We start from the raw sequence: 21951 nt of genomic DNA on the forward strand, positions 1-21951 counted from the left end.
AGACAGGTACCATATGATCTCATTTATATGTGGAATCTAAAAAATAAAACAAATAGACAAACAAAACAGAAACAGACTTACAGAGAGCGAAACTGTTGGTTGCCCAGGGGAGTTGAGTGAAATAGGTAAAGGGGATTAACAGATACAAACTTTTAGTTATAAAGTAAACAAGTCATGGGGATATAATATACAGCATCAGGAATGTAGTCAGTAATGCTGTAATAATTTTGTAGGGTGACAGATGGTTATTGGACTTATCATGGTGATCATTTCATAATGTATTTGATTGTCACATCACTATGTTGTACACCTGAAACTAACGTAATATTGTATGTCAACTATACTTCAGTTGAAAATAATAATAAAAATAACTAATTAAATGGAGACTTAATCTTCTCATGATGGATTATATTAATGAAATAATACATATAAAAGAGTTTTGTAAACTACAAAGCAGTGCGTAAGATATTTTAAGGGTAATGCCCTATGTACATTTCTAATGTGGTTCTAGTTCTAATGGTTATTTTCTATTTATATCATCATAATTTTGAAACTCTGTGTGTGTGGGGGGGTGGGATTAAGGTGGAGAGGGAGACAGATTTTATCTTGCACTGAAAATGTTATTTAAACAAGTGGTTCTGCAGGGCATAGTGGGCCTTAAGGGTTCTCAGGGTGGCCCTGGAAGGATCCAAAAATTCCAGTCCTTTGTTCTGAAGATGAAATTGTATCCATTTCCTTAAACTCATTTCTTCATATATCTAAGGACTTGGTACTAATTAATAAGTTAGGGGTTACTAAAATTTGGTATTCAGAACTAAAATTAGCATGTAGAGAAGTTTGCTAAGGATTCTAATTCAGTATTCTAATGTTACAGATCTTCCACTATTCATGTGTACTTGCAGATAACTGGAATTCTAGCAGTTTTCTAGGAAGAATTTTATTATAGTATTGTCTTGAGTTGGTTGTGATTTTTCTTTCTTGCTTGCTTGCTTTTTTTCATTATTTTTGGTCATAGTTTTTAATTGCCACTGTTCTTTTTTGTTATTATTCCAAATTACTGTTTGTCACATCATTATCAATTTAGTACCTGGTAGGTTGTCTGTTTAGCTTGATGGTGTGATGCAGATTTGCATCAGCATTAATTTTGGCATATAAATAATAAGACTTTTAAGATTTGTTTGGTATAGTTCAAGTATGAACCATCCACAAAAGATTTATACTACAGGCAGATCCGTCCAAGTTAAATAATTTGATAAGTGTAATGTTTTCAGTTTGTAGGGTGTTGTTTTAAATCATAAATCATGTGTTTGTATTCTTATAAATTAGAAGCATTCTATAAATATTTCCTTCACATTCTTTTTCGCTGAGTTCCTTTTCCATGGAAAAGTGGCAGCAGAGTGGTGTATACCTGGCATCTTTTGCCCTTGGAATAGTGGTGCTTGCAGCTTGTTTTCTTCCTCAGCACCACTCACAGTTGTATCACACCTGCATCAGGAACAGTTCTCTTTATATTGTAATTTTAAACTCTGGAGCTTGGTGTATGGCCTTAGGAGCTAACATTTACATTAAGCAACATTCTGCCATCAACAATATGCGATCTTTTTGTACTGCCACTACCAAAAAAAATGTGGACTGGCTCATTCAGGCAGTGTTTGAACACAGGTGTTAAAGTAGTATTATTTCAAAATGTTCACAATATTCTGGCTTACACATTGAATCATGTACATCTGATAAATGCATTTAAGCAAACCTGAGTTGACTGCATATTAGTAAACTGATGTTATTTTCACTGACAAGTTCTTCACTTTTCCTTTTAATTTTTCCAGCCACTGAGTGAATAAATGTTAGATTCTAGTAAGATATATTTTTCTCCATTGTTTTTGTACATCTCAATTTCTGAGTACTATCCCTGAGACATTTTCTGTTCATAAATGTCTTTTAGGTCAGCCTTTAAAGAACTCTGTAATGTTGTGTACCTTTAATGGTTTTGAAAACAACAGGAGAGAAAAAAATGTTAGTCTTCCTCCTGGTTTTACAAAGTCATTTTTAGCTTTGATTTGGTTACAGATAATCTTGTTTTATTAAATTCAAGTCTGTCATTAAGAAGCAAGTTATGACTTTATTAAGACATGCAGGTAGGGCTTCCCTGGTGGCCCAGTGGTTAAGAACCCGCCTGCCAGTGCAGGGGACACGGGTTCGATCCCTGGTCCGGGAAGATCCCACATGCTGCGAAGCAACTAAGCCCGTGTGGCACAACTACTGAGCCTGCGCTCTAGAGCCCGAGAGCCACAACTACTGAAGCCAGCGAGCCACAACTACTGAAGCCCGCAAGCCACAACTACTGAAGCCCGCGTGCCTAGAGCCTGTGCTCTGCAACAAGAGAAGCCGCCGCAGTGAGAAGCCCGTGCACAGCAACGAAGACCCAACACAGCCAAAAATAAATAAATAAATAAATTTATAAAAGAAAAAAGAAAAGACATGCAAGTACACTAAGTGTAACTCATCTAAAGTTATTTTCTTTTCTCATCTTGGAGTAGTGTGTTAACGTAAAGAGGGAGTATAGAGTAATGGTTAGGAACACAGTTAAGCCAGCCTACATGGATTCAAATCTCGGCTTCAACCCAACCTAGCTGTGTGACAAGTCACCTTCCTGGATCTTAGTTTCCCTGTTTGTAAAATGGAAATAATAACAGTACCTCTAGGGCTGTGGTGAGAATTAAATAAGTTAACATTTAAAAGCCCTTAGCACAGGGAGATCAGCTTGGTGCTTTGTGACCACCTAGAAGGGTGGGATAGGGAGGGTGGGAGGGAGATGCAAGAGGGAGGAGATATGGGGATATATGTATATGTATAGCTGATTCACTTTGTTATAAAGCAGAAACTAACACACCATTGTAAAGCAATTATACTCCAATAAAGATGTTAAAAAAATAATAATAAAATAAAAGCCCGTAGAAGAGCTGAGTGTAGTTCCTAGCACATTGTAAGGACCGAATGTTTGCTGTTATTGTGTGTCGTGCTGAATATTGGTTTTGAGGGAGAGTGGGAGATTTTTTTTTTTAATTTTTATTTATTTATTTTTGGCTGTGTTGGGTCTTTGTTTCTGTGCGAGGGCTTTTCTCTAGTTGCGGCAAGTGGGGCCACTCTTCATTGCGGTGCACGGGCCTCTCACTATCGCAGCCTCTCTTGTTGCGGAGCACAGGCTCCAGGCGCGCAGGCTCAGTAGTTGTGGGTCACGGGCCTAGTTGCTCTGTGGCATGTGGGATCTTCCCAGACCAGGGCTCGAACCCATGTCCCCTGCATTGGCAGGCAGATTCTCAACCACTGCGCCACCAGGGAAGCCCCTTTTTTTAAACTTTTATTGGCGTATAGTTGATTTACAATGTTGTGTTAGTTTCAGCTGTACAGCAGAGTGAATCAGTTATACATATACATATATCCACTCCTTTTTTTTTTAAGATTCTTTTCCCAGGAGATATTTTTTGTTTGTTTTTTAAATTTTACCCTCACAGGAAATAAGTAAAGCTTAAGAATTGAATGGTAGGTTGTGGCTTAGGTCTCATAGGACTTATTTGCAGTAGACTACTTCTGATCACGGCTAATATTTGCTCATGTAGTATATATTGAGTGCTGTATTAGTTTGCTTGAGCTGCTATAACAAAATTCTGTAGACTGGGTGTCTTAAACAACAGACATTTATTTTACACAGTTGTAGAGGCTGGGAAGTCCAAAATCAGGGTTGCCAGCATGGTTGGGTTCTGGTGCGAGCTCTCTTTTTGGCTTACAGAGGGCTGCCATCTCACTGTGTCTTCATGGCAAAGTAGGGGGAAGGTACATGAGCATGCTGTTTGATGTCTCTACTTATAAGGGTACTAATCCCATCATAAGGACCCACCCTCATGACCTTATCTAAACCAACTTAATTCCCAAATGCCCCATCTCCAAATATCACAGTGTGGGACAACTTCATGAGGTAAGTTCTGTTATTCAGGAAAGAGAGGCCAGGGAGATAAAGTAATCTGCCCAAAGTCCCCTAACCAATAAGTGATAGATGCTCGGGCAGTCATTTTATGATAGGTGTAGTCATCATTGAGTCGAGCATTAATGAACTCTAAATGAAAACATGTTTACCACAGTTTGGACAATAGAGCATTTGCGGTAAGCAATGTCCCAGGTTTATTAGTTGGATAGGAATTCATTGTCATTAGATACTAGAGCATGTGCTTCCCATGTTCTTACACATATAGGCTTTCTCACAGTAGCTAGTCTGATATCTTTTCACCTTCATACTCTGTTAGGTGAGTATTACTACCATCTTGATTTTCCATTGAGGAGACAGACTCTGAGAAGTTGATATAGTCAGACTCTTCAGTTCGTAAGTGATGGAGCAAAGATGTAAATCTTAGTCTGACTCCAAAGCGTGGACTATTTCCACTTCATTATGCCCCCCTCCTGTAATTAAATTTCCCTAACTGAGATGGGAACTAACCTGAGGCTTTCTTTGTAGTAGCTATGAAGAAGTTAGTAAATAGTTTCAAGGTTGAGGAAATATTGGGTTGGCCAAAAAGTGCCTTCAGTTTTTTTGTTTTTGTTTTTTTTTTAATTTATTTATTTTAATTTATTTATTTTTGGCCGTGCTGGGTCTTCGAAGCTGCACGGTCTTTCTCTAGCTGCAGCAAAAGGGGACTACTCTTAGTTGCAGTGCGCAGTCTTCTCATTGCGGTGGCTTCTCTTGTTGCAGAGCGTGTGCTCTAGGCACGCAGGCTTCAGTAGTTTTGGCACATAGGCTCAGTAGATGTGGCTCACAGGCTCTAGAGCGCAGGCTCAGTAGTTGTGGTGCACGGGCTTAGTTGCTCCGCAGCATGTGGGATCTTCCCGGACCAGGGCTCAAACCCGTGTCCCCTGCATTGGCAGGCAGATTCTTAACCACCGTGCCACCAGGGAAGCCCGTGCCTTCAGTTTTAAAGTAAAAATAAAAGACACATTTTTCATTTTCACGAAGAACTTTATTGAATAATGTATTCACCCTTTTGTTCCACTACCTTCTGCCATTTTTCAGGCAACTTCGTAATTCCATCTTCCCAAAACTTTTTATCTTTTTGAGCAAAGAACTGTTCCAGGTGCCTTTTACAGTCTCCCAGGGAATTGACATTTTTTCCATTAAGAGAATTTTGTAAAGACCGAAATAAATGGAAATCTGAAGTTGCAATGTCTGGTGAATACGGCGGATGAATCAGAACTTCCCAGCCAAGCTGTAACAGTTTTTGCCTGGTCATCAAAAAAACATGCGGTCTTGCAGTATCCTGATGGAAGATTATGCGTTCTCTGTTGACTAATTCTGAACGCTTTTTGTCAAGTGCTGCTTTCAGCTGGTCTAATTGGGAGCAGTACTTGTTGGAATTAATCATTTGGTTTTCCGGAAGGAGCTCTTAATAGAGGACTCCCTTCCAATCCCACCATATACAGAACATCACCTTCTTTGGATGAAGACCGGCCTTTGGTGTGGTTGGTGGTGGTTCATTTCGCTTGCCCCACGATCTCTTCTGTTCCGCATTATTGTACAGTATCCACTTTTCATCGCCCGTCACAATTTGTTTTAAAAACGGAACGTTTTCATTATGTTTCAGTAGAGAATCGCATGAGGAAATACGGTCAAGAATGTCTTTTTCGCTTAACTTACGTGGAACCCAAACATCAAAGCGATGAACATAACCAAGCTGGTGCAAATGATTTTCAGTGCTTGATTTGGATATTTTGAGTATGGCGGCTATCTCCCGCATGGTATAACGTTGATTGTTCTCAGTTAATGTCTCGATTTGATCACTATCAACTTCAACTGGTCTACCCAACCGTGGAGCATTGTCCAGCGAGAAATCTCCAGCACAAAACTTCACAAACCGCTTTTGACATGTTCAGTCACAGCACCTTCTCCATACACTGAGCAAATCTGTTTTTGCATTTCAGTTGAGTTTTTACCTTTCTTGAAATAATAAAGCATAATATGCCGAAAATGTTGCTTTTTTTCTTCCATCTTCAATATTAAAATGGCTACACAAAAATTCACCAATTTTGTTAAGCCTTTTTTTAAGTGCACTCTGATATGACAGCTGTCACACACAATCTAACAAAATTGTTTCAAATGAAGTTAAAGACAACTAAGTGCTACTAGAGCCATCTTACAGAAAAAACCAAGCGAACCTTTTGGCGAACCCAATATTTCAAGTATGAAAGAGAAGTAGGCCTTGTACCCCACCTCCCCTTCCAAACTTTGCGTAAGCCATATTTTTATGCAAATTTGTTTATTCACTCCTTCACTTAACAAACACTTGTTAGTAAATACCTGCTGTGTGCCAGGCACTGTTCTAAGCACTGAGGGTACAACATTGAACCAAATGAAGTTCCTACCTTCATGGAATTGATATCATAGTGGGAGAGCAGCAATAAACAGATATATGATATAATGTCATGTCAGTGCCATGAAGAAAAATAAAGCAAGATGTATGAACTGTATTTTCTTATTTTTTGTATTCTTGTTGCTCTGGCATCTGGGGCCTTGCTGACCTGAGATAGACTACTCCCCAGGGCTAGCTAGTTCCTGGAAATAGTAAGCTACTCCCCTGTGAGTACACTGTTCAGATGCAGACTAACCAGTGCAGAGCCCATACTCTGAACCACCTCCCCTGTCTGGCTCTTAAACTCCAAGAGGGAATATTTCTCTGCCCTAATCATTGCAGAGCCGGTATCAGACACCTAGAGACTGTACTTATACCCAAGAACCTGCTGAAATTATTCCAATGAACCAGTCCTCAGCCTGCTTACCCTGCCTGGACTTACCCTTCCTGTGGAAACCAGAATAAAAACTCTTCCTTGTGCTTTCCCCTTGCTCCATCGGCCTTCTAACCCATCCTGGTGCTTCCTCACATGGCCCTGCATGGCGCTGTGTGCCCCCTTCTTTTGGGAACTATAAGTAACAAACCACCATACCTGAATAATAATAGAGCCTACATTTTAAAACACAGGGTGGGGACTTCCCTGGTGGCACAGTGGTTAAGAATCCGCCTGCCAATGCAGGGGACATGGGTTCAAGCCCTGGTCTGGGAAGATCCCACATGCCGCGGAGCAACTAAGCCCGTGCACCACAACTACTGAGCCTGCGCTCTAGAGCCCGCGAGCCACAACTTCTGAGCCCGCATGCCACAACTACTGAAACCTGCATGCCTAGAGCCCATGCTCTGCAACAAGAGAAGACACTGCAGTGAGAAGCCCCCGCACCGCAATGAAGAGTAGTCCCTGCTCACCACAACTAGAGAAAGCCCGCCTGCGCAACAACGAAGACCCAATGCAGCCAAAAATAAATAAATTTTTTAAAAAACCAAAAACACAGGTGAGGAGATAGTATGCGAGGAATGTGTAGATTTCAAGTGAAAAGTAGGGGTGCCCTCTTAATAATTCGTTTAAGAAACATTCTTGTTCTCCTGAACCAAGCATTGTGATAAGAAGAGTCAGATAAGTACAACAGACTCTGGGTGAACCCATGTGGTTTGCAGTAAAAGTTTACTTAGGCCTTTAGGATCTAAATGTTTTTTACCAAGTAATAAAGAATGGAAAGACCTTTGCAGTCCTCCTTGCAGCGTTGACGTGGAGGTCCTCACTAAGTGTTCCTGGGAGGATTGCACACACAGCTCGAGGAGCAGCACCTGCAGCAGCAGTGGGCTGCCGAGGCCTGCGAGTGTGCAGGGCAGTGCAAGGCCCTGAGCTGGCGGTTACATCAGGCCAAACTGGGAGCCTTGAATGCCCCGGCTCTTTAAGGAACAGTCATCTCTGTGTAATAAACTTTTCAGTAATCCCCTAACTTTCCCCTGGCTTCTTCTGACTAAGATTTTGTTATCTTAGAAATACTCAGTCTTCTCGGTGGCAGAAACTTTCATTGTCACCATACTGTGACATAATCAGTTTAAACAGTAATCTCTTTTTCTTAAACTGGAACCATTAGTTAAAAACAAATGTGTGAATGTAATGAAATAATTGATTTTTAAAAATATGTGTTTATGATCGCTGGTTAGCCAGCTTTAAACATGTATAAGGACGGAGGCACACTCCTTCCTATGCCATCTTGTTCCCGTGTTGGACGACTCTAGTTATTAAACAGGGTTTTTTTTCCTTAATTAATTTATTTATTTATGGCTGTGTTGGGTCTTCATTGCTGCACATGGGCTTTCTCTAGTTGTGGCGAGCAGGGGCTATTCTTAGTTGTGGTGCACGGGCTTCTCACTGCGATGGCTTCTCTTGTTGCAGAGCACGGGCTCTAGGCGTGCGGGCTTCAGTAGTTGTGGCTGGTGGTCTCTAGAGCGCAGGCTCAGTAGTTGTGGCGCACGGGCTTAGTTGCTCCACAGCATGTGGGATCCTCCCGGACCAGGAATCGAACCTGTGTCCCCTGCATTGGCAGGTGGGTTCTTAACAACTGCGCCACCAGGGAAGTCCCTAAACAGGTTTTTTTCTTTCATAGTTTACACTAGCATCTGTCTTCTAGAAACATGTACAATACTGTTCTCTATTCTTTCACTTGGAGCTTTGGAGGTTAAATCTACCAATCCACAAAAAAAAACTCTACCAATCCAACATAACCATCTATCTTGGGTCTTCTTGGTCCCTTCTCCAGAGTAAATACTCAGCCTCTTGGGCCAGCTACAGGACTTGCCCTCAACACAGGGCTAGTTTATTCCATATCTGTAATTGATTTTTTTCTTAATTGAATTTATTTCATTCTTGCTGAAGACCATTTAAATGGTTTCCTACCATAATTCCAGTCTGTTTAGGGTATTTTTGAAAAATGAGTCTTTTGTATTAGCTATCGCTTCTAGTTTGGTGCTGTATACATTGGACAAGGATGTTTTCATCCAATTAAAATATCCGACAAGGTAGGGACAAGGCACCTCATTGGAGAAACCACCCTTTAGTTGGTCCTGCTGACTCATCAAGCAATTTTTGAGTAATAGTCAAGCACCATTCTTAAATCCAGACTTTTAGTAAGTGAGAAACGGAAATCCCTGTGTTCAAAAAAAATTAATCAAAATTACTGAGAAAAAAAAAAAGAATGATTTTAAATTCAAATATGTGCATAAATTCAAGTATGTGCAAAATACGGGAATTCCCTGGAGGCCCAGTGGTTAGGACTCCACGCTTCCACTGCAGGGGGCACGGGTTTGATCCCTGGTCGGGGAACTAAGATCCGACATAGCCATGCACTGTGGCCAAAAGAAAAAGAAAAAAAGTATATACAGCAGATTGCTGAATGATTATCGGAGTATTATTGACTATAGATTCCTTTTATCAGGGTCTTTGTGGGAAATTTTACTTACACCCACTCAGGTCTGGTTACTTTTTAAAGTTGGTGTTTATTTTGGAGCCACTGTTAATGGTTAGAGCTCTGTAATGGCAGTGACCTTTTTTTGGCATCCCAGGGAATCTTAGTCGTGGGACAAGCCAGGGAACTGTATATTTGGAAGCAGAGAGAGCCCGTTCATGCTTTTCTACGGTCTACAATGTAATTTACTCTTACTGTTACCACCACTGAGTTATTTGGGGTACTTTTGCTTCAGCCTCCTTAAGGCAGTCTTTTTTAACCCTTGTTGTGCAGTAGAATCATCTGTGTAGTTTTAAAAAAATTCTTAATTTCTCTTCTTTTTCTAAAGGTAACCTGTTTTAAAGGTGACCCCCTCCTCCAGTGTTTTAAGTCTTACAGACTGCTGCCACTACAGCTGCCGAATATCTCCCCCCTCTCTCGAACTCTTCCTGACCCAATTTCTGGACTTCTTTCCTTCTCCTTGCCCATTTGGTGAAGCACAAATCATTGTTGGGATCTTTTTCATTGATGAGCGCTGTTCATCTTTTCCTCTTTTAATACCGTCCTCTTTCCATATTGACTTGTAGGAGACTAAACAGCTCAGGCCATTAACAAAAGTAGTTGTTAGAATCCTTTTTTTAAAATTTTAAAAAATTGAAGTATAGTTGTATAATGTTATATAAGTTACAGGTGTACAATATAGTGGTGATTCACAGTTTTTAAAGGTTATACTCCATTTATAGTTATTATGAAATATTGGTTATATTCCCTGTGTTGTACAGTATATCCTTGCAGCTTATTACCTAATAGTTTGTTTCTCTTACTCCCCTACCCCTATATTGCCCCTCCCCACTTCCCTCTCCCCACTGGTAACCACTAGTTTGTTCTCTGTATCTGGGAGTCTGCTTCTTTCATATATGTTGGATACTAATTCCTTATCAATCATATCATTTGAAAATATTTTCTCCCATTCAGTAGGTTGCCTTTTCATTTTGTCAGTGGTTGCCTTTGCTGTGCAAAAGCTTTTAAGTTTAATTAGGTCCCATTTGTTTATTTTTGCTTTTATTTCCTTTACTTTAGGAGATGGATCCAAAAAAAATATTGCTGCAATTTATGTCAAAGAGTGTTCTGCCTATATTTTTCTCCAGGAGTTTTATAGTATCCAGTCTTACATTTAGGTCTTTAATCCATTTTGAGTTTATTTTTGTATATAGTGTTAGAGAATGTTCTAATTTCATTCTTTTACATGTAGCTGTCCAGTTTTCCCAACACCACTTATTGAAGAGACTGTCTTTTCTTCATTGTATATTCTTGCCCCCCTTGTCATACATTAATTGGCCATAAGTGTGTGGGTTTGTTTCTGGGCTCTGTATCTTGTTGCATTTATCTATGTGTCTGTTTTTGTGCCAGTACCATACTGTGTTGACTACTGTAGCTTTGTAGTATAGTCTGAAGTCAGGGAGTGTGATTCCTCCATCTCTGTTCTTCTTTCTCAAGATTGTTTTGGTTATTTGGGGTCTTTTGTGTTTCCATACAAATTTTCTTTTCTTTTTTTTTTTTTTTTTTAAACATGTTCTTGTTTTTTTTTAATTTTTTTTTTTTTTAATTATTTATGGCTGTGTTGGGTCTTTGTTTCTGTGGGAGGGCTTTCTCTAGTTGCGGCAAGTGTGGGCCACTCTTCATCGCGGTGCGCGGGCCTCTCACTATCGCGGCCTCTCTTGTTGTGGAGCACAGGCTCCAGACACGCAGGCTCAGTAGTTGTGGCTCACGGGCCTAGTTGCTCCGCGGCATGTGGGATCTTCCCAGACCAGGGCTCGAACCCGTGTCCCCTGCATTGGCAGGCAGACTCTCAACCACTGCGCCACCAGGGAAGCCCCTCCATACAAATTTTAAAATTATTTGTTCTAGTTCTGTGAAAAATGCCATTGGTATTTTAATAGAGATTGCATTGAATCTGTAGATTGCCTTCATTAGTATGGACATTTTAACGATATTGATTCTTTAGAGCATTCCATCTGAAAGCAGCAGAATACACATTTTCTTCAAGTATACATGGAACGTTCTCCAGGATAGATCACATGCTAGGCCACAAAACAAGCCTTGGCAAATTTAAGAAGCTGTAAATCATATCAAGTGTCTTTTCTGACTACAACACTGTGAGACTAGAAATCAACCACAAGAAAAAGAGCTGCGAAAAACACAAACACGTGGAGGCTAAACAATATGGATCACTAGACCAGTGGATCACTGAAGGAATCAAAGAGGAGATTAAAAAATACCTAGAGTCCTGACTATTAATTACAATCCAGCATCTGCATTCAGATCAGTGTAATGAATTAGGTAAACTTTTACAAATAGGATATGGTAAATGAAATCTAAGTCAAACCCTCTTCATTTTACATGTTTAAAATATTGAGAATAAAAATATATGTATATTGTTACATTTCAAAAATGGTAATAGGAGTGTAAGAAAATATAGCTTCAGTGTTGCTGCTGCTTTATGGGGAAATTTTTAATTTATTGCCAGACTTATTTTCACTTTGGCAGCAAATTTAGAATATAGATTGTGAATTGAGAATATTAGAATTTATTTTTAATTGTACCAGTTGTTCATTGTGCTATTTTAGAAAAGCCACTGAAGAACCAACTATTTTATTTTATTTTATTTTATTTTATTTTGCTGTATCGGGTCTCAGTTGCGGCACACAGATCTTCCTCATGGCATGCAGGATCTTCCGTTGTGGCATGCAGGCTCTTTGTTGCAGCATGTGGGCCTCTCTCTAGTTGTGGTGTGAGGGCTCCAGAGCGCACAAGCTCAGTAGTTGTGGCACATGGGCTTAGTTGTCCCGTGGCATGTGGGATCTTAGTTCCCCGACCAAGGATCAAACCTGCGTCCCCTGCATTGGGAGGCGGATTCTTAACCCCTGGACCACCAGGGAAGTCCCAAGAACCAGGTATTTTAAATGGGTTAAACTTAGAGCCTAGCATGGACCCATTTGTAGAAAATTGAAAGTTGGGCAAAAACTAGACCTTTGGGAAAGAATCCTAGCAACAACAACCAGAATCACAGCCTCATGTTGCTTATTGTGTGCTACGCACTGTTCCAAGATCTCAACATGTCAGGTTCCTTTATCCCTGGGGGTACCAGAGGCCCAGAGAGGTCAAGCCACCTAGATTCAGTCAGTGAGTGGTAGATCCCCAGGTGGGGCCAGATAGTGGGCTCCAGAGTTCAAATTCTTAATGACTGTGCACTAACCGACACACTGACCAAACTAACATTAGAACTTAAAGCCCTAACTTCAAATAGCCTTTTCCCAACATGTCCCCTTGGAAGGAATCAGGCCCAGCACCTTCCATATGGGAAGGATACAAAGGAGCTTACTGCAGCTCCTTCACCTTGTGTGTGGTAGATACCCAATAATATCTGTTCATTATTTTATAAGTACCAAATTTATTTTAATACTAAATTAATATTTTTCTCATATTTCCCTAATTCCAGGAATCTTGACCACCAGAACCTTAGGTTTTGAGGCGGTAGGAAAATTTCTTTGTCTTTGAAATACTTGATCATAAAAATGCACATTGGGCTTCCCTGGTGGCGCAGTGGTTAAGAATCCGCCTGCCAATGCAGGGGACATGGTGGGTTCAAGCCCTGGTCCGGGAAGATCCCACATGCCATGGAGCAACTAAACCCGTGCGCCACAACTACTGAGCCTGTGCTCTAGAGCCCGTGAGCCACAACTACTGAGCCCACGTGCCACAACTACTAAAGCCTGTGCACCTAGAGCCCGTGCTCCGCGACAAGAGAAGCCACTGCAATGAGAAGCCCACACACCACAACGAAGAGTAGCCCCCGCTCACTGCAACTAGAGAAAGCCTGCACTCAGCAATGAAGACCCAATGCAGCCAAAAATGAATGAATGAATGAATAAATAAATTAATTAAATGCTTTACATACAGAAGAATGTTACATATTTGCCATGTAAATATGTTTAGGGTATTTGATTCAAGAAATGGATCAGTCACGTTGTAACCTTCCCCAACCTGACCTCTTTCTTTGTTTCCCACCTTATAAGGTAATCACTAACAAAAATTTTGTGTTACTATTTTCTTTCTTTTTAAAATTAATTTATTTTTATATATTAATTTTTTCTTTATTTTGGCTGCATTGGGTCTTTGTTGCTGTGCGCGGGCTTTCTCTAGTTGCAGCAAGTGGGGGCTACTGTTCGTTGCAGTGCGTGGGATTCTCATTGCAGTGGCTTCTCTTGCTGCAGAGCACGGGCTTTAGGCATGTGGGCTTCAGTAGTTGCAGCACGTGGGCTCAGTAGTATAATTTTACCACATAAGGATCCCTCATCAGTATAGTGTGAAGATTTTAAATATTATATAAATGGAATCATGTTATTTGTGTCCTTCTCCTATTTGCTTTCTTTTGCCCAAATTGTGTTCCATGTTGATGTATTTAGATGTAATTTACTTTCACTGCTATGTTTATTTTCATGGTTATATAGTATCCTATTATATGAATATTTCATGATTTATTTATCCATTTTCTGTCTGATTCAGAGACATTTGGATTGCTTATAGCTATTTGTATCACAGACACTGCTACGGATTGTCCCGTATGTGTCTTGGTGAAGTTGTTTATGTTTCTTAAGGATACGTGTCCAGTAGTAGAATTATTGGTTCACAGGGTATGTACATCCTCATTGATTAGAGGAGGCCAACTTGTTTCCAAAGCAGTTGTGTTAATTTATATTCCCACCATTAGCATATAAGACAGCTCAAGTAATGTCACATCCTTGTCAAAATTTGATTTTGTCTGATTTTTCAATTCTTGCCTATCTGATGGATATAAAACTATGTCATTGTGGTTATCATTTATATTCCATGATTGCTGATGAGTATTACATCATTCATATTTTTATTGGCTTTTGTTTCTTCTTCTGTGAATTGCCTGTTCAAGCCTTTTCAGTTTCTAGTGGATTTTTTCTTAATCATTTTAGAGATTATGTATTCTGGATACTGACATGTGGCACATATCTTCTTCTGTTTGGTGGTATATCTTTCATTCTCTGGATGTTGTCTTTTGATGAATAGCAGAACTTCTTAATTTTTTTTTTTTTTTTTGAACTTCTTAATTTTAACACACCTGAATTTGTCAGTCTTTTCTTATATGGTTTGTACCTTTTCTGTGTTCTTTAAGAAATTCTTCCCTGCCTGGGGCCATAAAGATATTTTTCTCTGTTGTCTCAAAGGTTTATAATCTTTAATCTACCTTGAAGTTGTGCATATTGTGAAGTAGCAATCCTATTATGTTTTTTCATACATGTTACAACTTATTGCCTCATCTCTCCTTTCCCCACTCCTCTGCAATACAGAGTTTCCGTATCTACCTCTGCACACACATACTGTGTTCTTCCAAAGTGGTTATTCTGGTTCACTTCACAATTGCTATTTTAAAGGCAGTTTTTTTACATTTATTTTCATATTTCAAATTTTTATTTTCAGTAGTAGAATGGCAGGGCTTCCCTCGTGGCACATTGGTTAAGAATCTGCCTGCCAACACAGGAGACACCAGTTCGAGCCCTGGTCCAGGAAGATCCCACATGCCGCGGAGCAACTAAGCCTGTGAACCACAGCTACTGAGCCTGCGCTCTAGAGCCCGTGAGCCACAACTACTGAAGCCTGTGCGCCTAGAGCCCGTGCTCCGCAACAGGAGAAGCCACCACAATGAGAAACCTGCGCACTGCAATGAAGAGTAGACCCCGCTCGCCGCAACTAGAGAAAGCCCGCACGTGGCAACAAAAACCCAACACAGCCAAAAATAAATAAATTTATTTTAAAAATAGTAGAATGGCAAATGATAAACAGAACCCCAAAATATATGACAGGAAAAATCTGAGCTAAATTTACAGAAGCACAAGAGTGACAAAGGAAACTTATCCTCTCTCAGGCTATGTATGACACATTAAGTAGAGGAAAAAAAGATACAGAGCTTAATATAGAGCCCCTCTACTAGCCCATATTACAAATTGTGCATTTTTAATTTAATTAATTTATTTTTTATTTTATTTTTTATTTTTGGCCACACCGTGTGGCATGCTGGATCTTAGTTCCCTGACCAGGGACTGAACCCGTGCCCCCTGCAGTGGAAGCACGGAGTCTTAACCACTGGTCTGCCAGGGAAGTCCCACACATTTGTGCATTTTTTTTTAAAAAGTGCCCCTTTCTTAGGAGACTTTACAGCTCTGTGCCAGGAAATTATTGTGATAACTATTCAAATCTATGATGACTGCAGCGTAAATGATTTCCTCACCGTTGGGCAATGCATAACTTGCGCAGCTATAAACAGTTAATATGATTAATAAGCCTGACTAAGAGATCTTTCCAGGCTACATTTTCTGAACAAGCAATAAAAATAGAAACCAATAAAAATAGAAACAAACAAAAAGTACAAACATGTGGAACTTGAAAACAGTCTTTGAATTCATGGGGTCAAAGAGAAAATGCAAACCAAAATTGCAGTGTATCTAGAAAGTAACACTGTGTATCCGAACCTATAGAATACTGCTTTTGGTGTTCAAGAAAATTTGAAACCTTGAACACATTATTAAACAAAAAATGACAATACATTAAATATTCAACTAGTAAGTTAGAGAAGGGAACAAAATAAATCTCAGGAATGAAGAATAGTGTAAGGAACTTACAAAGGGCAGAAATTAGTGAATTGGAAAAACAATCAAAATGATCTAGAGCTTTTTTTTTTTTTTTTGAGAGGGCGATGAGAAGGGAGGCAGTAAAATAGATAAACCACTAGTTAACTTAATCCAGGGGATAGGGAGAGACAACACAAAGTATGAGTATGAAATGAGGAGCAGGGAAAAGACCAGATAGAGAAGAATTAAAATTATTATGAGAGAACCTTTTGTGCAAATAAACTAGAACACCTAAAAAATGGATAATTTTCTAGGAAAACGTAACTTATCAAAATTAAGCCTACAAAAGAATCTAAATGCATCAGTAACTACAGAAGAAATTGAATAGTGGTAAAAAGGCCAGCTGCCACCTCAGATTGCCATATGCAGAATTTCATGATTGGCTTCTTTGAAACCTTCAGTGAATAGATCTTGAAGGGAAGCTTCCAAATTCTTCTCTGGAATTCACATACATGGCTATCAAAATGTATTAGAAACAGGGAAGAAAACTATAGTTCAATCCCACTTATAACATCCATTCAAAAATTGGGAATTAAAGTATTAGGATATAGGACTTCCAGTTAAACATTAGTACATTTATGTTTGCTCCTTCCTCCCACTCACTAAATAGTAGTAAAGGAATTAAAAAGGAGTGTCAAAAATGGAGAAGACTGGCAGACAAAGAATTAAACCTAGTTTGCCAGATGGAAAACAGATGGATGAATAGTTGTGTGTGTGTGTGTGTACACTATTGTATATATTTTTTCATGTAATAGACTTAGCAAATCATAGTGAACTGAAACCAGTCCCTAAGGGGAGCACTTAGGGGTGGGAATAGGTAGGCTGGTGCCAGCAAAAACCATGCTGAGTCCTGCCACGTGCCACAGAATTCAGAAAGTCGAAGGATGAGTTCTGTTAGCTTCTTTTGTGGGTGGAGGTGCACATAGAAATGGAAGCAGGATTGGCTTAAAATGTATAACGGGGCCTCATATCACCTTCAGGCAACCCGCCCTTCTCTGCCCCAGGTGAAATTGGGCAGTTTACTTTCTGAAGAGGCGGAATTGAAGAGCATCTAGACTTGGGGACCTCATACTAAAAACAGGGGCCCACTGAGTGGTGAGACACTCTTTCTGTCTTCCCGCTCCGCTCCTTGCGTGCCTCCCAGAACTCTTTAGCCCTTCATGTGTTGCCTGAAAAGGAGATTGGAGGATTCTTCTCCAGGAAAATTGAGTTAAATGAAAATATAGGTAGAGACATTTATTGTCTTTCAGTAAATCTTCTTAATCTCTGCCCGGTCATCCTATGGTCCAGCTTTTATATATATGATGTTTAGTCCAGCATTTTGGTGCCTCTCTTAAATATGGGAGGACAGCCAAGAATCTCCAGATATTTGAGGATAACCTGAAACTAAAACAAACAGGAATAAGAAAGAGAAAGGAACACTGGAAGAGGAAACTCAGCTACTTTAAAAAACAACAACACTATAATTATGTTTTCAAAGATTTTAAAATGAGGGAGACGGAATGCAATAACGGCCGTTATATTCATGAAAGAAGAACATGGTGCATTGAGAAAGGACTGTTGGGGAGAGGGTAATTTATGGTATTGGAAAGAAATTCAATAAAGGGGTTGGAAAATAAAGTCAAGGAAATCTCTCAGAAAGTATTACAGAAGTTCATAGAGATGAAAATTAAGAAGGATACCATGTGAAATTGAGGTACCTATCTAGGAGGTCTAGTTTCTGGTAAAGAGGTGTTGTAAAAAGAACTGGGGATAGGAAGGGAGATTATCAAAGACTAACAGAAGGTGATTTCCCAGAACTGTAGGACCTGAATTCCAGATTGAAAGGCTCAGTGCCCAATGCAGTAAATGACAAAAGACCCACAATATATCTGGACTGAATGCTAATGTACCACAGAGACTGAATCTGTGGTACATTAAAATTTAAATACATCAAAATTAAAGAGAAGGAAGAGGAAAAAATAGGTCACAAAGAATTGTAACAGAATGTCATCATACCATTCCACACCACTGTAAGCTGGAAGGAAATGGATCGAGGCCTTTAAAATTCTGAGAGAACTGGATATTCATGTGTAAAAGAATGAAACTGGACCCCTGTCTTATACCATGCACAAAAATTAACTCATGGATTAAGGATTTAAACGGAAGGTATGAAACCATAAAGCTCATGGAAGAAAACAGTGGGAAAAAGCTCCTTGACATTGTTCTTAGCAATGACTTTTTTTTTAATGACACCAAAATCACAAGCCAAAAAAGTGGGACTACAAAAAACTTCACAGCAAAAAAAAAAAAAAAAACAGTCAACAAAATGAAAAGGCAGCCTACAAAATGGGAGAAAAGGAACCCCTACAACCAGTAGCAAATAAAATCCCAAATAATCCAATTTAAAAAGCAACAAAGGATCTGAATAGACATTTTTCCAACGAAGACATTCAAATAGCCAACAAGTGCATGAAAAGGTGTTCAACATCACTAACCATCAAGGGAATGCAAATCGAAACTGCAGTGAGATATCACCTCAACCTGTTAGAATGGTTGTTATCAAAAAGACGAGATAAATGCTGACAAAGGTGTAGAGAAATGGGATACCTTGTGTACTGTTGGTAGGAATGTAGATTGGTACAACTACTTTGGAAAACAGTATGGAAGTTTCTCAAAAAATTAAAAATAGAGCTACCATATGATTCAGCAGTTTCACTTCTGGGTGTATATCCACAGGAAATGCAGTTACTATCTCAGAGAGATATCTGAGCTCCCATGTTCGTTGCATTGTATTCTCAATAGCCAAGCTAGGGAAACAACCTAAGCGTTCATTGACAGATGAATGGATAAAGAATGTGTGAGGAGTATTATTATTATATATTCTATCCTATAGTAATAGGAATATTATTCAGCTGTAAAAATGGAAATCCTGCTCTTTGTGACAACATGGTTGGACCTTGAGGGCATTGTGCTAAGTTAAATCAGACAAATACTCTATGATATCAGTTATATGTGGAATCTTTAAAAAAATTGAACTTATAAAAACAGAGAGTAGATGGTGGTTGCCAGGGGATGGGTGTGTTGAGGGAAATGGGGAGCTGTTGGTCAAAGGGTACAAACACCCAGTTACAAGTTAGAAAGTTCCAGGGATCTAATGTACAGCATGGTGACTATAGTTAACAAGTACTGTGTACTTGAAAGTTGCTGTGAGAGTGGATCTTAAATGTTCTCACCACAATGAAAACAACAACAAAATGATAATTATGTGAGGTGAGGGATGTGTTAGCTAACTTTACTGTGGTAAAGATTTCACAATATATATGTGTATCAAATCATCACATTGTACAACCTTAGACTTACACAGTATTCTATGTCAATTATATCTCATTAAAACGGGGGGGGGCGTTTCTGAGAGAAAACAGTTATGACCTAGAATTCTTTTTTTTTTTTTTTTTAATTTGTTTATTTATTTTTGGCTGCTTTTGGGTCTTCGTTGCTGTGCGCAGGCTTTCTCTGCTTGCGGTGAGCGGGGGCTACTCTTCGTTGCGGTGCGCGGGTTTCTCATCGCGGTGGTTTCTCTTGTTGCAGAGCACAGGCTCTAGGCGCATGGGCCTCAGTAGTTGTGGCACGTGGGCTCAGTAGTTGTGGCTCGCGAGCTCTAGAGTAAAGGCTCAGTAGTTGTGGCGCACGGGCTTGGTTGCTCCGTGGCTTGCGGGATCTTCTTGGACCAGGGCTCGAACCCGTGTCCCCTGCGTTGGCAAGCGGATTCTTAACCACTGTGCCACCAGGGAATACCCGACCTAGAATTCTTTACCCAGCCAAAATGTCAATCAAATGTGAAGATAGAATCAGAACATTCTTGCAAGGTTTTAATCATACACTTACCCTTCCTCAGGAGCTATTGGTGGGATATTTCACCACAACGGGGGACAATACTAAAAAAGAGAAGAGCATAGGGTCTAGAACAGGAAATCCAACACAGCAGGCCTTGAGAGCAGGACAGAGGCCTCCAGAATATGCCTATTTCCAGGGGGGAGAAAAAAGAATACTTGACTATTTGAAAGTATTTGAGAGGAGGTATACACTTCTGTTACAAAGTTTAAGGATGAATTAGTAAAGTGAGAGATACATAGAAAACCTAAGTGAACAAAATAACCGAGACAGTCATTAGCTCAAAGGAAATCAGAAACATTTTTGATAAATACAAAGAATGGAAATGCATTCCTAGTGTGGCTATAAAGAATATTTATATAATGTAAACTGAATACTTTAGCCAAATATTATGATAACTGATCAGGAGGAAGGCGGGAAGGGATGTGGGGTGGGGGACAGGATGTAAGAGAGCTAAATCTTCACTGCCAATACTAAGAAAATAGCTAATATCAGGGGGAGTGGCTAAGAAATCATAGAATAACAGCACAAGCATGCTATTCAGAAGTAAGGTAGCAGGGACTTCCCTGGCGGTCCAGTGGTTAAGACTTTGCCTTGCAATGCAGGGGGTGCGTGTTCAATCCCTGGTCGGGGAGCTAAGATCCCACATGCCTTGTGGCCAAAACACCAAAACATGAAACAGAAGCAATATTGTAACAAATTCAATAAAGACTTTAAAATGGTCCATGTCAAAAAGAAAAAAAAATCTTATAAAAAAAGAAAAAGAAGTAAGGCAGCAAATACCTGAGTTGAAAGTGCTTGACATTATGAACAAGGGTTGAGGGTGGAGAGATATATTACATTACACAGTTCGACTTTTAAAACTATATGTACTACTTTTAGCAATAAAAATTAAACATAATATTTGTTTAGCCAAAACTGTAATAGAACCTCATGAAGAGAATGGAGAGGGGAAGCATAAGTCTGTGTTTGGAAGGGTATAGGAAAGCTAAATCCAAAGTGGGAGTCACAAAACAGTGTCTAAAATGGAAAATCAAGGAAGGAATATAATCTGGCATTTTAGAAATATGCAGTAAACAATAGATGAAATAGCTAAAAAAGTTGAAAGGATTGCTCATGATAGTCAGCAAAGGAGTCAGGGTGAATTTGAGTAAGGACCCAACATTGTCTGCTATGGCAGACAAAGGTCTTATTTCCATACTATATAAAAGGTCTTGCAAATCGAGGAGAAACAGGAGTATATAACCTAATAGAAAATAGTCAAAAGATACACTCAGGCAATTAGTAGGACAGATGGTCAATATTCAAGTAAAAAATGTTTAACATCCGAAAAGGTAACATTTTTTCACCAGATTTGCAAAAAACTGGTAATACATATTGTTGGCAAGAGTGTAGAGAATCAGGAACTCTGTTATTGCTGACATAGTTTAAATTAATATATTTTTAGAGAGTAATATAGCACTGACAAAATTTTAAAAGCATGTATGCCCTTTGGGCCCCCAACCTACTCTGCCAATATATTTGCATAAGTGTATGAGGATGTATATATACAAGGATGCTCATTGTAATGTTACAACAGCAAAAAGTTAGGGATAACCTACATGATATCAGTAAAATTCTGGTTAATTACACTGTAGTACACCCACACATACATCTCCCCCCATCTATAGACAGCTCTTCCTGGGTAGGAGATAGGTCACTGCCTTTGCCTAGTGTTAAACAAATGGTCTTTAATAGTGCTCTTATCTTCTCTGTTATTTGTTAACTTTCCTATTCTGTTGTTTATTTTAATGTTAGGGTGGTTCTGAGAGTAACTAAACTCTCTTTAAGCTCCTTAAGTTTTGCCTTACTGTGCTGGCTGTCATATTTGCTGGACTTTAAAGATATTCCCTGGAAGACTTGCTTGCCTTTCACCCATCAGCAGCCTTGGCCCACACTATGGAAAGGAATAGTGAACTCTCTTCTTGTTAACAGTCCTCAGAATACAGCAGTTTTCTTTTTCAGGAATTCCCCTTT

At 39.5% G+C, this 21951-nt stretch overlaps 1 protein-coding gene across 13 annotated transcripts in view; it reads left to right on the plus strand.

The window, feature by feature from the left end:
• MARK3 (microtubule affinity regulating kinase 3) overlaps window positions 1-21951 on the plus strand; it is a 109361-nt gene that overhangs the window by 39887 nt on the left and 47523 nt on the right. The gene's annotated exons all lie outside the window — the stretch shown is intronic.

Source organism: Balaenoptera acutorostrata, chromosome 3 (assembly GCF_949987535.1).
Source record: "Balaenoptera acutorostrata chromosome 3, mBalAcu1.1, whole genome shotgun sequence".
NCBI lineage: Eukaryota > Metazoa > Chordata > Mammalia > Artiodactyla > Balaenopteridae > Balaenoptera > Balaenoptera acutorostrata.